We start from the raw sequence: 15698 nt of genomic DNA on the forward strand, positions 1-15698 counted from the left end.
TGGTAGCAGTGGCAGAGCCACAGGAGATGAAGTGTCTGTGTGCTCCCTTCTAGCAATAAACAAGTGATTCTTTAATGAACTTGTGCCTGCTGTCATTTTTCTGGGTCTTGTACTTGTTTGTGCTAGCCCAGTAATAAGTAGACTCTGAAGTTATATAATGGCATTTCTGCTGTTCTTTTTAGGTGAAGTAATTATCCAGTTTCTTATGCTTTATGGTGTAGCCTGATTAAAAACCTCATTTAATCTATCTTAGTCACATTTGCCATATTTTCCCTTAATTTGCACTGATGACATGAGTTTTTGGCACCATTATTAAGTGATAATGAGACTCAGACAGTTTTCCATTTGATAACTTTTTTGTTTGATCTTGCTTTTGCATATTTCTGTATCTCAACCATACCTGTAGCACAGAGAAGAGGAAGGAGAAAAAATCCCATCAGCATTGTAGTTCATCAAGTCATTAACCCTGTCTGTACCCACTAGTTGTATACAGCAGTAATAGTGTTTTCTTGTTCATCTTGCTGACATGGCTAGTGTCAAGGGAATATGAGAAGATACTTGTTTTCTATCATGCCCTAAATTTTAGAAATGTTTTTGCTAGTATGCTGTCAGTGTATGTTTAAAAATAAAAGGGGAAAAAATTAAGAAGAAAGTCTATAGGATTCACAATAATAAAGAAGTTAGTTGTTACAGGATGTTATTACTGGACTTTACCCATAAATATTTGGAGTGGTTTAGGTCAGGAGCTACCTGTTAAACTAATGCCACTGGCTTGTTACTAGAAGTAAACTTCCAGTTAATGAGCTCTCTTAGTGTCTGGTGTCCTGTTACATGGTTATTTAGAAAAATAAATGTAGATCAGCAGGGGTCTTCTCTCCTATTGTAAATCTAATGATTTATCACATTGCAGTGCTAATGGTTATGTTATTTTTAGATATTCAAAATAGAATATAATATGGTCGATGACATTTCTGATGCATTCTATCCTTATCTGTAGTGACAGCAGATGGTTTTTGAGAAATCTCTTTGTGTTTGCTTGTCTGAATATTCAGTATTCTGCCAGTATTTGAACTACTCTGTAAGAGCTAGGTAATGGGGGTCAGACAAATTTGCATTAATAATGTCATCAGTTATGAATACCTAATTTGTGAGTAGCTTTTGCTTCTATTTCAAAAGTAGCAAAATGCAGTGTAAATAGATGTAATGGCTTTGATAGTTCATTTAAGTATATAATTCATGTTTTGTGAGTACTGTCACCTGGTCTGAGGTATTCTGCAGCTGTGCATTTTGACTGTTTCATTGTAATGTATGAGTAGCGGATGTTTTTGACATCCGCTTTGGTTAGACACTGGCTTCCAAAACTGTATTTTGTATCAAATGAGTCAGTGAGCAATTGTTACCTTTTTGTAGTTAACAAAAATAAAGATAATGTACCTTTGTAGCTTTAAAACAAGAAAAGGATAAAAATCCCTTGAAAAAGAATTAAAAAGTAATCATGTCTTCTCTCCGTACTGTTTTTATTTGTCTTAAGATTCTCCTTTAAAAAAAAATGCAAGAAAAAATTGTTAAATTTTTTCAACTCATTGGTTTTCTGGCATACAAATTTTTCTGATCTCTAAGCATTCTTTTTACTGGAACTGTAGACAGTGGACTTGCATTAACATTGAAGTACAACAAGTGGAAGCACAACCTTTTAACTACTGCTTTACCATTTGTCAGTACAAATTTCAGCTGGATATGTCATCGTTTCAGATGGGTATGTCAACATATACTTTGTCTTTGGTTCTTAGCACAGCTCTGAACAAGAGTAGGAGAAGGGACTATGGAAATACCTTCAAAAAGAATAATACATTATTGGCTGAGTAGAGAAACAGGCAGAATTTTATCTGAATGAATTTGTAATATAGATTAGGATTTTAAATTGATTGCTAGTTTTATCCATTTCAATGTTGTAAGATTTTACTACTCTCTTTGAGATAAATTCCGCCAAAATTAAACTGCAGTTCTTCTCTGTTAAGTTTAGTCTAGCTTTTTCTTCAGTCTCAAGCAAATAGAAATAGTAAAAAATAGTTACTTCATCTAAAACCATTTTCTCTTCCATATTTATGAGTAGATTTTTTACTACCTCATCAACATGTAAGCAAATCAATTAACCAGACACTAAATGACAACCAGTAACTTTTACAGGTTTTAATGGTAATAAATGATTGGAAGGCTATTTCATTAAGAGATTCAAAGAAAAAGCAGACGCTTCCTCTTACAAGTGAGAAAACATAAAATGACTAGGATTTAATTTGGTGGGAATACATCCATTATAAAACAAATTACAAGATTTTTCTGTCGCAGTGGATTTGGAGATTATAATGTCACTTGAAATGCTGAATTTGAATTATAAAGAGCACTCTAGTATAATTTTGCATTGCTGTTGTTTTTGTAGGTAGTTGTCAAGTCAATGATCACTGTATTTCTGAAGTCTTATATTCTGAAATATTTACATTTGATCATCATTTAATTAACTAATTAAATAACAAAATATAATTTGATTTGTTAAATAATATATCAAATAAGAATGAAGATTTTAACAGAGCATGCATCCGCTTGTACGTTTGACTACGTGAGAAGATCTGTGCTTCCTCTGAAGGGCCACAAACCTCTGTTGCCTTGTCATCGGTAATGTCAGATCCATATTTTTAACGAAGCCCAGAGCACATGCTAATGGAAAATGCCTTGAAGCTGAAAATACACTGCTGAGTAATCTTGATATTGCAAAATATACTCAGCTGAGTATATTTCTCAGCTGAAATGGGTCAAGTGATCATAAAATATCCTGAGTTAGAAGGGACCCACAAGGATACCTTCCCCTGTTGTTTTCCTCCCCTACCCTGTATGTCCTGTTATTGTTCTGCTTCAGGTGTGTTCAGTGAGTAAGAATGTTTAATCTATGACCTCACCATATATGTCACATAAAAGCTCATGTGTCATCTTCAGGACTTACAGTAATGCTTTTCTACTGAAAGCAAGGAAAGCTGGGTTTCTGTCACAGAGGCATGTGGTAGGAAAACCATTAACAAAATTTGTTATCCAGAACTTTAGTGTTTTCTCTCCTACAAAGATATTTTTACAGCCTTGGAGATTGGATAAAACAGTAGTTATTAAATGGTTTACCATACATTAAACAAATAGGATAATAGGACCTTCTGTCAAAGGGGGAGGCTTGTTTCTGTGCTTATAAATAAAGAAAATGTTTAAAATGTAGTAATTCTTTGGTCTAAATTTTCTCTTCTTAGTTAAGACAGGAGCAACCACTGATTCTGTAGTTACTAGAAGCTGCGGAGAGCTAAGGTTCAAAGGAAACAATGAACTTTAGGAGATCATGTAGGTTGCATGAAGAGAAATAACAACATCAGTGAGGAGGAAGGGTACTTAAAATGTGAATATGAGAGGGTTTTCAGGTTTGACAGGAAAATGGAGATGCTTTGTGGAAAAAAAAAAATCAGAATGGGAGGGACAAAATAAACATAGGTTTTATAGTTGGAACAAATAGATTTTTCTCTAGGACATAAGTTTCCTATAGAATATATCCTAAAGTTTAGCCCACATATGCACTTGTATCTGATGTATGTGTATAAATACTTCTACTAAATATACGGTACAGCAATAATAAAGATAAAAAATGAAGAAAGTTCAGGGCTAAACAGTAATTTGTGTACTATGTGCTTGTTTTATTGCCCTGTTAATAGCTGACTAAATACTTTGATAAGATCACAGTAACACAAATGTAAATTCTAAGTGCGTATGTGTTTCTGTGGATGTCTAAGTCCAAATGCATAAAACCATTGAAATGTAAAATGAGCTAAAAATATGTGAAGAATCTTAACAGCAAACATTTTATAGATAAAATATTTTATAGTAAAACATTTTATAGATAAAACTAGGGGTAATATTAGTACAATAAACAGAATAGGTATCTTCATATTTGTTGGTCACGATCATATTCACCATGGATTTTTAGTATATGGATAGTATAATTCAGGCATCTGATCATACATTTGTGTATTTCATAGCTTGTAGCAATGCCATTCATTGATAAGGTTCAGTAGGCAGCCTTACTGTTCTTCATATAATGCTGAGAGCATCACAAATGAAGTACTGTAAAGACTTCGCTCATTTCCTACCTAACTGTTCTGCCGATCAGCTTCCAAAGTGAGAGAGGACAAAGTGATTCTATGCTGATGAGAATCCAGTCTGTTAAGCTGCAGCAAGAAGTGGGATAGATGGGAAGCAATATCAAACTTCAGATTTGAACTTGATGGTGAAACTCAGTGTCACAAGTAGTCCCGTGAATGTACAGGTGTTTCATACACCAAGAGCCTGTTTTTTTTTAATTTTCAGATTTAGCACACTTACCCCCTCATACCCACTCAGTGCGCACACATCAAAACCTGCAGTATTCTAAATACTCTTTTTCTTCTGTTAGTTCTAAAGGCAACCTTCTCATCCTGCTGAAGTAGATGCTCTCTAGTGCGTGGTCCTTTGCCTACTTGTACAAATCTCTACCCTGTTTTGCTTTTTATTTTCCTGACTTCTTTATAAATATTTGGGTTTATATTAATATTCAGCAGTCACAGTGCCTCAGAACTGTCTGTCAAATTGTAATCGTTAGTCTGTTCTGTCAAATGATCACTTAGGTTTATTTGCCACTATATCACATTCTGTGTAATTTTCTGTTCATTGTTACTCATGCTGTGTTTCAGCGTTGTTTTCCAAATAAATCATTTATGTAACTGTGGTAAAATATTCAACCAGGTTGAATCTTGTTCTATTTTCCTTCGCAAATTTCTCATGCGTTTTAATTGCTTATATATGGCATCTTCCACTGGGACTTCCTATGCCCCTAACCCACAATTTAAGCTAATATTAATAATGCTTGTATACAGCATTTTTTTCTTTTTTAACTCGCAATTTAATTAATGAAGCCCATTGAAATTGTGTATGTAGTTCTTGGTAGCTCAGAAAAATTACTAATGGAAGACAACTGAGGAAAGATCAATTAGAACAGAATTATACTGACGGATGTGTCAATATAGAAAATGAAATAAGTATTATCCTAGTCTTTAAATCCCGAAGGAAGTAGGGGGAATTTTAGGTAAATGCTAAATACATAATCTGACAAGTTTCTTGTGGTACATAACAGTACCTACATTTTTACTGGATATTTTTTTCACATGAAAATTTAAGATGAAGTGAAAGCACTGTATTTGCTAAGTCAACCAAAACTCTGTATTCAATTTTAAATAGATTTCACCTTGAGTAAGGAGATTTATTTATTAGAACAGGTTTTAATCTACTTACTGGAAATAAACAGTAGTTCTTCCAAGCAATCATAGAATATCCTTAGTTGGAAGGGACCCATAAGGATCATTGAGTCCAACTCCTGGCTCCATAAAGGCCAACCTAGAATCAGTCCATGTATCTGAGAGCATTGTCCAAACACTTAATGAAATCCGTCAAGCTCAGTGCTGTAACAGCTTCCCTGGTGAGCCTGTCCCGGTGCCCGACCACCCTCTCAGTGAAGAGCCTTTCCCTAACACCTAGCCTGACCCTCCCCTGTCCCAGCTCCACGCTGTTCCCTCAGGTCCTGTCGTTGTCCCCAGAGAGCAGGGCTCAGCATCTGCCCCTCCGCTCCCCCGGTGAGGGAACTGCAGGCCACCATGAGGCCTTCTCTCAGCCTGCTCTGCTCTGGGCTGAACAAACCAAGGGACTTCAGCCGCTCCTCATATGTCTTGCCCTCCAGACCCTTCACCATCTTTATAGTCCTCATTTGGGCACTCTCTAATAGTTTCATTCTTTCCTTTACTGTGGTGCCTCAAACTGCACACAGTACTCGAGGTTAGGCCACACCGATGCAGCTGGTGCCAATTGTTGACACCACATTATGTATTTGTCTCGCTAAGAATAGGTCTAGATCAAAACATCCTGCTTAGATCTTAGAATCTCAGTTACTATAGTATTTCCAAAATCTGTACCTTTAGCACTACGATATGTGTAAATATGATATATGTAGATTTAAGAAAAAAAAAAATCAGAAAAGATGGTTTAGTTAAGGAAATGTAGAGTATGAGGTGAGACTTGGAGATTCTTATTCCTTATAAATTGAATATAGCAGAGGGCTTTTCCTTAAAATTGATCAAAAAACTATTAGGTACCTTCATATTCTTCATTTTGAGGATAACTGAAAGAATTTGCTTTATCACAAGTTGCTTAGATGTTTTATAAATATTCCACTGCAAAGTTGGAGCAGGTAGGCCACTATCTGCCTGGCTGTTAATCTGGACTGGAAAAGCTGCCAAACAGATCGCTGAACTTTGTATAAAAACTCATACAAGCATCTTGGATTTTTTTTTAAATTTGGTCAGAAATGGAAGGTTAATTAAGATGCTGACTTGCTAGGAATGAATAATGTTAATTGGTGACGTGTTTGATGAAAATTTCTGGATTTGAAATGGGCTAGGAGGGAAGAGATGCTGTGGACTGAAACTCCCTTTTAGGCGTGTTATTCTCACAAATCCCCTGTGCACAATTGAGCAACCACTGAAGGCAATAGAAATAAGATGTTAACCACTTAGTAAAAGCTAGTAGTAGGTCAGAACTTTGAGTCAAGTTAGCCCCTGTGCAGAGCCTTATACCAGGAACAAAGCATTGATGTACGTATGAAATAGACTACTTTGCTTAAAAGGTGAATCTAATGTAAAAATACTTCTTTCCAGATTGTGATTGGCAGTTCTGAGGGTTTTTCACCTTTGCTGCTACTATAATAATAATAATAATAATAAAAGACAATGTTTATATTATGCCTCACCCTTCTAATGCAGTGGCAGCGTGCATTTCCTTTGAGCTGAAGAAACTTACAAGGGTAAAACTTTTTCAGGTGTTGAATACAGCGGATTGTGTTCTGTAGTTTAAACTCTTGAAAATATCCTGCTATATTCTTTTAGACTTAAGCAGGCACAAAGATGTACACAGGAAGGCATTTTTTCAGAAGTTCCTATTGAAATCGTAAGGAAAAATCGTTGTCATTTGTGCCAGTATCCCAGATGTTTCTCTGGTGTTTTATTTGGATTCTTTCTTTCTTGACTGTGTAAAAGTTAAATTCCTGAGTGTGGAGAACATCTCAGACTGCATAAGAGAGAATCCAAGCTCTGTGAGTCTGAAATTCCAGATTTGTGTATTATAGAAAACAAATTTTAAAAACTCATGATTAAGATGGTGTACTAATCATTATTTTAATCCTACTTCTTTAGCTTCTGATTGTAAAATGTGGAAATTTTTTAGCTGTTGAATTCTTGATAGTGTTTTTTATGGTATTTCTGATGCTAAATAATGATTGGTAAGAGGAAAAGAATGGATTAATGATAGACTGTGGACTATTTTAGTGAGAAATAAGGTGCCACAATTACCAGGGAATGAGAAAAACAGAAATGCTGATAATCACTAAAATAACTTTAGGAGTAAAATGTTTGACCCAGAAGGAATAAATAGTAACCTGTAAATTGTTTTTCTTTAATCAAAACCATCTATAGCAAAAACAAACTTCAGCCTATTTGAAAGTGCTTTTAGTGTCTGGTAATAAAGAAGTGCTCCACTTCTTAAAAAGTTTCTTTCAGCTGAAAAACTTTTAATATGGTGTAAATTCAGTTCTTCTCTATGTTACAGACAGTCTCAACATGCTGCAAAAGGAGAGAGGAAAGTTAGCAAAAATCTCTTACTGCAGAATATGAAAGATTCTGTTCAACAAAATATAATAATAAAAAAAATACCTGAACATTTGCATGCTTCTTCCTTTATTCTTTGTGCCTGCTGTGGGCCAGATCTGAGAACCTTGTTATTTGAAGAAAGTGTGTTTTCAAACAGTCAAATTTTGTCAATTTCAGAACAAAAGAGAAGGAAAGGTTGTCTTGAATTTAAAATTCTCAAAAGGATTGAGAAGAGTATTTATTAAAGTTACTTAGTGTATGAATACTGTGACAATTGCAAGGACTATCAGTTCAACTAATAACCCAATGAAAGTGGCTTTTGTTGTTAAAACTTCCTGAGAGTTAAACATCAGATAAAAGGTGTAGTGGCCCCTGGGCTTGAAATTCAAAGCAATAGCTTTAGGTAAGTTCCCAAGTATATGGGTATTATAGCAATTCTGTGAATTGGGGAAGATACTGTGTGACTATGCACGGTTGTAATAATAACAAAACCATGACTTAGTGTTAGGACACTTACAGAAGTTTCTCTTTTAAAAGTTATAAAATAATTCTCCCTTCAAAGTATTGAGATAATGTGCTAGACCTGATTAAACTCAGTTGCTCATTCCCTGTGGAATTTTTTCTGGCTTTAATAGGGTAGTTACTTTGGAGACTTTGTGTCAGCCAATAAAGTAACTTGTGTGTGGGATGCATGACGAAAGTGATCATTTAATTAAGCTATAGATTTTAAGCAAGTCTGATCTTGTAGGAGAAGTTACTCCAATCTGTAGCAACCTGTCCACTCCATCAAATAAAGAAATCTGGAGATACGTGATAAGTTCATGAACTGTGCAAGCCATAGCCCCTGCAGTTAAAAAGATAGAGCCTTCAGTTAAAAAACAAATGCTGGTTCTTGTGTTTTGTTTGAGCACAGAGGAAAAGGAGAACTCAGTTCCAGTTTGCAAGTTATCATTTACTTCCCAGGCAGAGATGATGTTTGCACAGCCTTCATTTACAGTAGCAAAACAATCATCATTTGACTAAGCCATCTTGCAATGAAGGATGCAAGATGTGGGTGCAGCCATGCAAATAGTCTGACTTGTTACCATGTGGGGTCCAGTAGAAAGCAGTAAGATTCTGTTCTTTCAGTGGCAGTCAAAGAGAGAGATAGTAATTCCTGCTGAAATACACTAATTTCTCTTTATAGTTAAGCTGGCTTTGTTGTTTATTATTATAAAAATGTTGATTGTTGATGTAGCCAGAAAAATTCTTGTGTGCCTAAGAGCAGTTAGTTTTGTGGAATCTTAGTAAACTGGTGTATTCCGAGTGGAAATGCTGGATGTTTTCATCTTGGTACTTGTTAGCAGAAGGCCATCTGGAACATTCATCCACCAGGCAGTGGAAGAAACAAATTTAAGTTCAAGCCTCTGGATAAGAGATTGAAGGAAGATATTCGTATGAATTTTTGGGGTAGTATTCATGTTAACAACCTTTATCTCTAGACCAGAACTCAACATCTGAGCTAGCTAGACTCTGTACTCAGAGAATATTGATATTTTTGAGTCATCTAAGATGGTGTGTTGGTTGTTTCCATTTGGAGAGAGGGAGGAAGGGAGGGAGAGGTAGGGGGCAGTTTAGAATGAGATGAATCAGATCCTAAAGGTGGATAATTCCTTTGAAATAGTACATTCTGGTTTTGACCTTAACTGTGAGGGATTCTAAACTAGTTCACATGCGTAAGTGTAACTCTGTGAAATGTATTCCAGCCTTTAAGTGTGGCTGTCTAGAGATCAAAATGTCAAAAAAGACCGTAAGAGTTATAACCCCTTCTATTGTGATTTTCATCAGCAGTTGACATTGTTCCATAACAGGACAGTGCATCTCAAGTGATTTCCTTACATACTCAGTGTGTTTGTGTTAAGCCTCTGGACAAGATTTTCTGGGCACAGTAATGACTTTCCTGTACTGATCATAAAAAATACCTTGAGAGAGGATTTTCTTTTCTCCATACAAACAAAATGAATCAATTTTCTATTGATTCCAAAGAGAACACGTGATAGTGGTTGAAATGATTAAATCTAGAAAGAGGGGAAAAAAAAAATCATCCATCTTCAGTCAGTTCTTGCATTTTTAAGATACTTAAAATAAATATGTTTGGAAGGCAGGACTACAGGGAAATTTATTTAGTTTTTCCTTAAGATTTTTCCTAATATTTCTAACTTTGCGATTGCCTGTTAGAAGAAGAAGCTGTGTTGTTATAATCATTGTAGAGGTGGTGGATTTACTCATTTTCTGATATTTTTGCGATTATTTGCTCTGCATATAGGGCAAAAGCTGTTTCTAAAAATACTGGAAAGTTTTTCTTTTGCTGTAGATAATTTTCGATGGCTTCATTTAAACAATGTACCTTGAAAAGTCATGGCCTAATCAGAAGAACCAAAATTTAGAAAAGATTTATGGCAAGTCTGGAGGCACTTAAATGGCTAATAGCAGTCCCTGATGGGGCACTTGCACATACACACACATACGCGCACACAAAAGTTAAAGGAACAAGGCTTTATAGGATCATACTAGTTTTTCTTTAAAGTTTTCCTTCATTTCCATCTATTAATTTTTAAACTAACAGCCTAATGAGCAGTGTTTTTTATAGTAGTTGCTTTCTGGAAGCTAGGTGAAAAAGAATAGCCTCAGATTAATGATTCTTTTGATGGAAAAAAAAAATCATGTATTTACTTATGAGTAGATACTGGAGGTAGCAATTTCATGAATACCATGAGTACAGGAGAATTTCAGTCACAGCTTTCATCTGGAATTCAAACAGCAGAGAGATCATTGTTGGAATGATGTTGCACTACTTCCAAAAAAAGGGGCTTGTGGACTTGAGATTTTTCTGGTTTCTTTATAACTTGCTGTGATTTCAGGAGTTTTTTCTTTTGTATAGAGCCTTGCAGAAAGCAGGCTATTGATTGTCTTCTGATGGTTCTGATTTGTAGACTCATAGAATAGAATCATAGACGCTTCCCACCAGATGAGATTGCTCAAAACCCCATCCAGCCTGGCCTTGAGCACTTCCAGGAATGGGGCATCCACAGATTCTCTGGGCAGTTTGTTCCAGTGCCTCACCACCCCCAGAGTAAAGACTTTCTTCCTTATATCTAACCTGAGCCTACCCTCTTTTAGTTTAAAACCACTGTTACCTCTTGTCCTATCACTACACTTACATAAAGAATTCCTCTCCAGCTTTACTGTAGATCCTCTTTGGATGGCTGCTATAAGGTCTCCCAAGAGCCTTCTGTTCTTTAGGCTGAACAACCCCAGCTCTCTCAGCCTGTCTCCATAGGAGAGGTGCTCCAGCCCCTTGATCATCTTTGTGGCCCTCCTCTGGACTCGTTCCAACAGGTCCATGTCCTCATTGTGCTGGGGGTCACAGAGCTGAATGCGATACACCAGGTATGGTCTCAGGAGAGCAGAGCTGGACCTGCTGGCAATGCCTCTTTTGATGCAGCCCAGGATACAGTTGGCTTTCTGGGCTGCAGGCACTCATTGCTGGCTCATGTGGAGCTTCTTATCAACCAGCACCCCCAGGTCCTTCTCCACAGGGCTGCTCTCAATCCATTCTCCACCCAGCCTGTATTTGTGCTTTGGATTGCCCTGGCCCAGATGCAGGACCTTGTAGTCAGCTTTGTTGAACTTCATGAACTTCAACTACATCCACCTCTTGCCTCAAGACCTGTAGATACCTCTCATCAGGTCCCATGGACTTGTATGGCTTTAGGTTCCTTAGATGGTCTTGAACCTGATCTTCTCCTACCCAGGCCAGTTCATCATTCTCCCAGTCCCTGCCTTTGCCTCCTGGAACTTGGACTGTGTGGCTAGAGCTCTTGCCTGGAGAAGACTGAGGCACGAAAGTCATCCAGTACCTCAACCTTCTCTGTATCCTGGGTAACTAGGTCTCCCGTTTCCTCTGGGGGAGGGCCCACAATTTCCCTAGTCTTCACTGTATCACTGAGGTACCTGTAGAAGCCTTTCTTGTTGCCCTTGACATCCCTGGCCAAATTTAATTCTAATAGGGCTTTAGCTTTCCTAACCTGATCCCTGACTGCTTGGACAATTTCTCTGTGTTCCTCTCAGGCTGCTTGTCTTGCTTCCATTCTCTGTAGGCCTCCTTTTTCTGTGAGAGTTTGGCCAGGAGCTCCTTGTTCAGCCATGCAGGTCTCCTGGTCATTTTACTCGACATCCTCTATGTTGGTATGCATCTCTACTGAGCTTGGAGGAGATGATCCTTGAATTGCTCTGTTTATACTGTTGTTCTAAATAATAGTGAATTTTATATAGAGATGGCCAGAAAAGTTGTTGTATGTATTAAGCTCTCTGTGGGTAATATTTTTGAGATGTGACCTTTAGGGATTATTCTTCCAAACAGAGTGGCTGTATCAAAAATCAACCTAATCTGAAGAAAAACTACTTGAGCAATAAACAAGGCAATTCTATGAATAGGAACTGGGAAGGGGAGAGAAAATAAATAAAAAGGCTTAAGGGTGTTGTGTTTGTTGTGTTTTTGATTGTTTTTAAGTACACCTCTTTTTGAAAGAATAAAATGATAGGCACATACAAAATAATCTGAATGAGTTGTAATACTTTAAATAATTTGACTTTGAAGCAAAAGGACTGATGCTCCTGAAACCATTTCTTAGTCATCCTGTATCAAGGGAATAAAGCTGGTGTGCCATGATTATAAGCGAGGATAACTGCTTTTTGAAATGTTTCCTGACCATTTTCCCCCTTCATTAAAATGGTACATGACTTCATTCTGGAAATGTGCTTTATGACTGCATAATTATCCTTGAATCAAATGGAAGCTTTCAAGAATTTTCTATGAAGTTACAAGTAATTAATATTTCTAGTATTATACATTGCCATAATTAAGACTTCAGCATTGGAATCACCGGTGTCTCTTACAGAGAAGTTACTTAAATATAACAGAGGTTTAAACAAAAATACTTGTATCAATGGCAAACTGGAAATCGTGTTGAATTTCAGTATATTAAGGCCATGCGAAGGGTGCTTGGCATTTCTTGCCAGGCCTGCATGCTGCTCTGAACCTCATAAAAAAGCGCTTCTTGAGTACTTGTTGTATGGTTTCTCCTGGACTCACATTCTAATTGTCTAAAAATTTCAAGTTTCAGCATTCACAAGTTATAATATACAACTTAAATAAGATGAATTGAAATCCCTCTTTATTATAGTGTTGTCTTGTGACATCCTCCCTGATATCTTTAAAACCACACAAGTCATGACTCTGTCTTCCGAGCTGCAATAAGTAAAAGGGTGAGATGGAAGGAGCGGTGGGAAGAAAAGGGTGAGGAGTGGTAATGAGGAGCAGAGAGAAACCCAGATTTCATGGGCTGTTCCTTGCCTCGCTGTCAGGACTGTGACAGTAGAAGAGAGAGGAGAAAAGAAGTGGAGGCTAGGAAAGGGGGAAGAGAGATGTTGGAAGTGAACTGGGTCTGGAAGTGAAGTTGGGTCTGGCAGAGGAAGAGGAAAAACACATTCAAATGCATTTAAATGTCCTATTTCCCAATACCAGACTTAATAATTAAATGTTTAGGTTATGTTAATTGGCAATAAGTGAACTTAAATTCCCTAGGTTGTATCAATTTTGCCTGTGGCAGTAACTGCTGAGTGATTTCCACATCTCTATCTCAACCCATGATTTTTTTTTTGTTACTCTTGTTCTTCCTGTTTTCTCTCTTGTTCCATGGAGGGAAAGTCCAGAGTAAGTGAGCTGCCCCATGGGGCTTGGAAGCCCCATACCTATAGAACTAAACACAAATATAAGCAGATCAACATGTCAGATAATGTTCTACCTTTAAATCTTTGTTTTCGAACTTTTTCAGTGTGTAGAAAATAGTCTGAGGTTTTCTTGGCCTCTAAAAGAGGCAAGAGTCATGTTATTTAAGATTATTAGTGACCTGTGAATGGAGGAAGTCTGGATTCTGCTCTCTACCCTAGATGCTTGATTATAATAGTTTTAATTAGTTGATCAGTGTGAAGAATATAGGAAATTATGTATTTTTATGAAAACTGCGTAGGTGCCCTGGTACTGGAGATCAGGAGTGCAGTTATGCTTCAGCCATGTATGGCTCTGAAGGTGTTTGTTTAGAGTTTGCTTTGTCAATGCATGCACAACCTACAAGGCCAGGATAGCATAAGATCTATTTAATTGAATTAAACCAGAGGTGATGAGATAATGCTGCACATGTAGCTTTTGTTTACTCTTCTGATCGAGCTTCTGTAAATCTGTATTCTGGTGTTTGTGGTCACAGAGAAGAACCACTGGTAGGTTGCCTCCAGGAGGTTAAATGTCCTTTAGAAGGACGAATCTCAAGATTCATATCAGTAAATCGATGTATTAAAGTCAGATATTTCTGCCTGTGAAGAGTGAAACGTGATTGCTGGCAGGAGCAAACTTCCAGAAAGGAAAGGTATCAGAGAAGCTCGAGGAATTCTGGAAATTGTAGTTTGAGGACAGATGAAAGACTGTCTAAAGGTCATGTGCATTGCTGCTCTGTGGACCCTACAGTAATTGCACGCTTATTCCCCCAGTGTCACTAATGATAATGTTCTATTAATCAAGGGTTTTGTGCATGATTATTAGGGGAAAGGATTCAGTTGTGAAACTAAAACTAGGATTTAAGAGACTTTCCTAATGAGAAATTGTGTGTGGAAGAAAGGCATAGCTTTAGAATATTAATATGTATTGAATTCTACTCAGTAGTGAATGGTTATCGTAATAGAAAATATCTGGGATGGCGTAGCAGAACTTCACCATGCCTTTCCCAGCTTACGTTTGCCAACTCTAGCACTGCATTTTGTCTGTAGTGTGTGTCCAGGTAGATGATGGATAAGCAGCTGAAAGGGAACTGTCAGCATGTTTTAGAAAGAACAAATTGTGCCTGGCCATCCTGATTGCTTTTTCTGATGAGATGACTAATGGGGTGGATAAGGGGAAATCAATGACTGTTGTTTACCATGATTCTAACAAGAATTCCATAGTATCCCTTACAGGCACGTCAGAGAGACGTGAATGGAGAAGTGACCAGACTTCTGGTTTCAAGGGGCTGTGATCAGTGGTACAAAATCTGCAGGTGGCTGGTTACATGCAGTGCTCCTCAGGGGTGGATAGAAGGTCTGACACTGCTTTTGATGTCTTCAGTAATGACCTCGGTGATAAGACAGGATACGCTTCAGCAAGTCTGCAAGTAATTGCTGGCTGATAGTCAGCCAGCAGGTCCCCCTTGCAGCAGTGAGCCCAGCTGCTTACTGGGCTGAATTACTAAGAATGTAGACAGCACGTTGAGGGAATTCAGCAGTGTTGGATTCAGCACTTGTGAGACCGCTTCTAGGGTATGGTGTCCAATTTGAGGTTCTCTAGTACAACAAAAAATCATTGATATACTGAAACAAATCCAGAGGAGGACCTGCAAAATGTTCAGGGTGCTGGGGGAGGTCTCATTGCTGGCCATAGTTTGGTAGTGGGAGGGTGCTGGGAGGATAGGGTCTTCTCAGTCTCTGTACAAGGCAGTGAAAAGGGACATTAAAATTTGATGTAAAAAACATATTTTTTACCATGAGGATGGTCAAACACTGGAGCAGGTGCCTAGAGAGGCTGTGAGATCACTTTTCTGGGATATATGCACAAGTCACTGGGACACGGCAGTGAGCAACCCAATAGAAATTGGCCCTTCTTTAGGTCTGTTTGTTACAAGATGGTCTAGAAAGGTCTCGTCCAAGCTAAATTGCTCTGACTGTGTCACTTGTCAAACAAGATTGCTCTTTACAAAAGCTGTCTAGTTCTGTTGTATATCAGGTTTTTCTATGTCTGCCACTTCTATTACTTATTACCATTATTCCACATACTATCACTAGTAAGTATAGAAGCCTTTCTAAAAGTCGTCATCCCAT

General features: G+C 37.5%; 1 protein-coding gene across 15 annotated transcripts in view; it reads left to right on the forward strand.

The window, feature by feature from the left end:
- The window catches only part of DMD (dystrophin), a 1063969-nt gene that overhangs the window by 228645 nt on the left and 819626 nt on the right, over window positions 1-15698 (forward strand). Inside the window, exon 1 of one of the 15 annotated variants that reach the window (XM_040531015.1) lies at window positions 2987-3052. The exons of the other annotated variants lie outside the window; for them this stretch is intronic. The gene's annotated coding sequence lies outside the window, so the exon portion shown is untranslated. Of the gene's footprint in view, window positions 1-2986; window positions 3053-15698 lie in introns of those variants that run through there. 15 annotated transcript variants of the gene reach the window in all.

Source organism: Cygnus olor, chromosome 1 (genome assembly GCF_009769625.2).
Source record: "Cygnus olor isolate bCygOlo1 chromosome 1, bCygOlo1.pri.v2, whole genome shotgun sequence".
Taxonomy (NCBI): Eukaryota; Metazoa; Chordata; class Aves; order Anseriformes; family Anatidae; genus Cygnus; species Cygnus olor.